Here is a 6,000-nt window from a genome sequence, read left to right as displayed (position 1 = left end):
TCCAGGGAAGTGGTGGAGGTGTCCAAGAAACATGTAGATGTAGCACTTAGAGATATGGTTTAGTGGGCATAATGGTGATGGGTTGATGGTTGAAATTGGTGGTCTTAGAGATTAATTCCAATCTTAATGATTCTATGATTCTATTAACTGATTTCAAATCAAGCTTAATGTACCTTTAAGAGACCTATCAGCATTTTTTTGCAGACCTGCATTGTTGCAGTATTTCTCAGCTATCAAGGATACTTTCATCCTACACTATCTTATGCTGATCATAAACAAAGCATCATCTTCAAAGTGAACCTCTCTAGACTTCACATTTACATCACTGCTACATGTTATAACTTCTTTTTGCATAACATATCTGTTTACTGAGAGGCCACCTTTTGATCTCCATAGTCCCATACTTTAAATAGTACAGACAATTCCTATAGCCTTGAAATAAATCTGTCTTCTCCAACATCTAATTAGTAGTCATGTTTGGCGATCATTTCTACTAGTTCTCACATCTCTGAATCACTTCCTCAGTTTTGCCATCTTCACTGCACATCAGACATCTACCATCTCTCTACAGGCTCTTCACAACTAAGTTCAATCCCCAGAGTTATCTCCTATTTGGTTTCAAGATGCTGAATCCAATCAGCTCCAATCAGCTTTATTGGATATCCTCCATTTTCAAATATACTCCTTTGCCTGGTGTGACGCTCCCCCATGTCTGTCTTATGCTTTACCCCCTCAGGAAGGCTTTTCTGAATCATACAAGAAACTCCACTTGATTGCTCCAAAAAACTTTCCTTTGATGTGTCATTAGACTGATGATACACTAAAGCCACAATCTACCACAATGAACAACTCTCACTTGAGGTGATTAATTTAAGCTTTACTTTGCATCCCTGGTATTCTGCAAAGATAATAAAGTGACAAAGACAAGATGGGTTTATGTACATTATAAATAAATCAACAATTCCACACTTATCTTGGTATACTTTTGTATACTCCTTGTATACTCCTTGTTATGGAACAAGAAGAAAGCTAAAAGGTGGCAGAAGTGGCCTTTTCCATTTATTTGCAATATTGCACTTCCAATTTAACAGAGAGCTATTGAGAGCTCTACATGCACACTTGGTTAGCTTCTGCTTCTGTTATAAAGCAACCTTGTAAAGCAACACCAGACGCCAGGCTATGTATGTTCAATAACTAATGCTCTCTAGAGGACTCCTAAGTTAGAAGTGACGTCACAACTGGTTTAGCTCTCCCTGACACTGTACATACTTGTGATTATAAAGATGTTTTGGAGAAGTGCTAGAGCATGCAGCAAATTCTAAAATTTTTCAACAAATCTGGGTTTATTTTCTATGTGCTGCTTGTACAGCCAAAACCTGAAACAGTGGACAGTAAAGGGTGTAAAATGCAGCTCCTCCAAATGTATAGGTGAGACGAGTTTTGTAGTGCCTTCCTTTCCTGTGAGCAGTATATATTCTTTATTGTTCCCTTTGTGTATTTATATCAGAGCTAGCCTCCAGCAACAGAGCAATAGAGTCTACTTTAAAGAAAGCAAAGTACAAAATAACAACTACAAGTGCTTTCCATTCATCTGAAAAAAAAAAGGTGGCAGAAAAGTAGTGTTTCTTCAGCAGATAGGGCATCCTAGAGGGGTCAAGACAGCTAGTAAAAACTGCGGATAAGATCTTACAAAAAAATAGAACAGTGTACAGTAAATTTTGGAGCATCAACCAGACCAAAGAGGAATTAATAATAATAATAAAGAGTCTAATAGTGAGCTGGGTGCTTACATTCTGTGTGAAAAGGACAAAAGATGGAACATGCTTTGCCAACAGTGCGGTAAACTTGAGATGCAAAATTGAAGTAATAAATTACTTTAAATAACTATTAAAGAACTATTTGGTAAAGCCTAAAGTATGTTGAACATTTTTTGCAAATGTATTCCATCTGTAAGCCAGATCTATCAACTTTTTCTAGAAATATCAATTTTTTAAAATATTTTTTTATAAAAAGAATCCAACCAATGATAAAATTGAGAAAATAATAGTATCTTTCCACATAACTAGAATTATATCATCAATCAATATCATCAATACATTGATGGTAACAGGATAATTACATAAAATAAATACATCTATACCAGACTCAACTTATACCCTTCTTTCAGAGATCTACTATGGAAATGTCAGGAAAATTTTGCGGCAAAACAAAAAAGGCAGTTAATTTTAGTTTTGGAAAACACAAAGGCATAATCCAGAAATGTGCCCTGAAATCCTCATTATTTCATGTTGGGAAATCATTTTTACATTTCTCATGCAGATTTGTTTTTTCACAGTATCACATTCATCTACAAGTTCAGCCTTACCCTACATGCAGCCAATGCAAATATTAATCTAGCATCAAAACTGTAATAGCCACCTTGAACTCAGACAACCAAGGGCAATGATTGCAGGATATCTGCACAGCTCAGAGGAAGAGGAACCCAAGGCAATTTAAACAAATTAGAATCCATGGAGAAGAAGAATGCTATCACCATAGCAGAGAGTCTGTTTTGCTATCCTAAGGTCTCATGCCCTGGCTCCAGCATATAGAAAAAGTAACATGTACCTGTACTTACCTGAAACAACACTACATTATGAAATGTCTACAAATCTCTCACAACTGATACTTGTTCCTATTTGCAGCTGGAGGATAAAAATCACATTTATTTCTCATGGGCAGCAGCAAAATAACTCTGCAATTCTCTAGTTAAAAGAAATCTCCATAGTCAGAATTATTCACTTCTGTTTCCCTGTTTTACAGGTAGTATTAGAATATTTGGGGATAGGAGAGAAAAAGAAAGGGAGAAAAGGGAAGGGGAGGGAAGAAAAAGGAGGAGAGGAGGAGAGGAAGAGAAAAAGAGAGGAGGAGAGAAGAAGAGGAGGAGAGGAGGGAAGGAGGAGAGGAGAGGAGGAGAGGAAAAAGGGAAAAGGAAAAAGGGAAAGGGGAAAAGGGAAAAGGGAAATGGGAATAGGGAAAAGGATGATTTTTCTCACAGAAGAATATGTGAAATTTCCTCAAACTAAAACACATTTTTGTATGTCAGCTCATATTTTTCTGCTTCTGGGTGGTTTGATGAACTGTGCTGCATTCCACAAGCACATAATAGAGTAGTTTTCCCAGAGATATGCCTCTGGGCTATACAGAAGGATCATTCTTTAAATTGGACATCCAAAATGAAGTCTAGTACATATCCTCCCTCGTGTATCAATAAAGAAGTAAAAGTCCTGCCAAAAACAAATTAGTGGCTTGCGATGACAAACAACTGTGAGTTCCATTGCATTCATTCCAATTTTTACTGTCTACATGAAAGCTTTTAATAAACCAATATGAAAAAGCAAGAAAAAGACAGATTCTTATAACCTGGCAACAAATATGTAAATGTGAGTCTTTACAGTTTCCGCTGCCTCATGTACAGAGTGACTTTCACATGACTCCAGGCACTTGCCATACAATCATCATCCATTCTGACAGAATTAGCAAACTTGATATTTAATTCTTCAGAATTTCTTTTACATATGTGGAAACCATTTTGCCAGATTTGCATGCCTAAAATTAAGATCATCTACCTGAAACAATTTTATTCCTGGTATTGGTATCATATGGTATAAACAAGATATTAAACAATGTGATATCCAAAAATATTGCTCACTTCTGCTAGCATTATTAATGAGATCTAGCAGAAGCATATAACAGCTAAAGAAACAAGGAGTGGGGCCTTGGAGTTGACGTGGAGGAAATGTTTTCTTGCTTTGATTTGTCCAAAGCTACCTGTGTATTTGGTGACTGAAGATTTGGTTGCTTAGGTTCAGCCTTCTCTGAAGGATCTGTTCACTTATTGTGTACCTTTTTTCTTCCTAAAAAGCAGAATCACTAGAGGCAGCTTCAAGCTTAGTGCTTATCTCTACAGTAGAGGTGAATTGAGAAGGAGAGGGAAGAAAGAGGAAAAGGGAACAGAGGGAAGAAAATAGCCCTTGAACTAGCTGTTTTGGAAAGAAATCTTAAAGTTGTGAGGTGTAAAATCCTCTGAAGGAAACTGGGAAAAACTGCTTGGATAATATCAGTTCAGTAAGATTAGCACACTTCACAACAGCACCAGAGGCAAAAGGGAACAAAATATCTTTTTAAATTTTAAGGCATGATGAATAGCCTTTCCATTCCCAGAAAGTATAAAGAGAGATTTACAACTACAGCTTATCTGAGGAAATCACAGAAGACAAATATATTTATATAAGAGTCAATACATTATAAATAGACTATCCCATATATTTGGCACATAAATATATTAATGTATGCGCATTTCTTACCTTTAAATTTGACAGGTTCTTTCTCCAAGAGGTAACAAGTTTGTGTGCTCATCACTGGGTGTACAAGTGTTTGCCTAAAGGATTCAACCACACATCTGTGGCTTGGTCTTTTCTATGCTGTTCTGTCATGCTGCTTACTGGCAAAACAAGTGCTAACAATTATTCAGTAAGCTGTACTCCATGTCTGCGAACAACAGAATTTTATTTAGTTATTTATTCTGGTGATATAATTTAAAAGAACAAATTAAAATATATTCTGGAATTTATTCACTAGAAATGTGATGATTAGTGCTTCTTCTTATTCTAAAAGAGTCTAAAATAGGGCCTTCCTTCACTCAAATAGCCTTTTATTCAGCCTTTTAGGACAAAAGAAACTCTTCTTTCTCTTTTTCAGTGAATAGTGTCCGAATGACCCAGTGTACATATGATGACACAGGAGCTTTAAGTTATGTCTGCCTTGTGTTTACTTCACCGTGCAAGAAAATTTCTGAGATAACCAATGTGCTGGCTACAATATACTCTTTAGTGTCTCTATAATATGGCAAGAAGCACCCTCTAACTTTTAAATCCTCTCAATTTGTCCCAGTAAATGGATATACATGACTCCCCATGGCTGCCTGCTTTCACCAGTTAGATTAGATTTGTCTCCTCTGAAGAAGCTTGTAAAAAAAAAATTGATCAGTTTCACTTGGACTTTCCTCTAGCAGAGACACTTAAGAGGGAAAAATATTTCAAACATATTTTATCAGAACAGGAGATCAAGATCTGAACTGCAAAGTCAGAAACAATATAGCAAAATACAAGATCTAGTATAGTATAATTCTTGGGTTAAAACTGGCAAATGTAATTCTTCCTTAGGTCGCCAAATGACTCTCCATAGGTTGTCTAGAATGTCTTTACAAGACAAAGGCCCACAGACACCTCATCTAATAATCTTCTGTCTTTAAGTATTATATATAGCTGAACCCAATTCATACATCCAGAAACAGTATATTCAAGCCTTCTTGAAAACTGTTTCTTGCATCCAGTGTTCTGTGGGAGAAAAACTAGACACAACTTTCAGCCTAGGCTCTCTGGAGACAGCATCACTGTTTGCGTGATCATAGTTCATTAGACTTTCCCATTTTCCCACTTTTCTGACTAGAAAGTTAGCAGGTTGACTAGGTGGCTGGCTAGTCAGACACTATAATGCTCCTTACAGTAAAACTCTTTTGCAACAGGAAAAAAAAAAAAAGATGAAAAAGGTACAGAGTGCCAAAACCAAACTGTTCAGAGGTTTGAGAAAGCATGGTCTTCTTTTCATACACCACTGGCCTCCAGCAGTGACTAAATGCAATATATCAGTAATACAGGTTCTATTGTTACTATGAATGTATGAAGTGGTGATGCGCACTCCACCAAAGATGCTGTCAACTATGTCAGAATTCATCTGTTCAACTAAGCAGATTGGTATTTTTAGTATAGAAATCAGAGACCTTTACGAGGCCTTCATGGCCCTTCATTCACAATGGTTGGGCATGTTGTAATCTTGGAGGCAATCCATCTCTACAGTTAAGACCATGGTAATCAGTTCCAGTCAGAGGTACTTGTGAACAAGTGCCAGATTTAGCATTTATCCATTTCTGCTGGTTTAGAAAAGAAATTACTAGCTGTT

The sequence above is a fragment of the Lagopus leucura genome, unplaced genomic scaffold (genome assembly GCF_019238085.1).
Source record: "Lagopus leucura isolate 7727_CA_CO unplaced genomic scaffold, USGS_WTPT01 Super-Scaffold_73, whole genome shotgun sequence".
Taxonomy (NCBI): Eukaryota; Metazoa; Chordata; class Aves; order Galliformes; family Phasianidae; genus Lagopus; species Lagopus leucura.
This window is presented reverse-complemented; position numbering follows the sequence as displayed.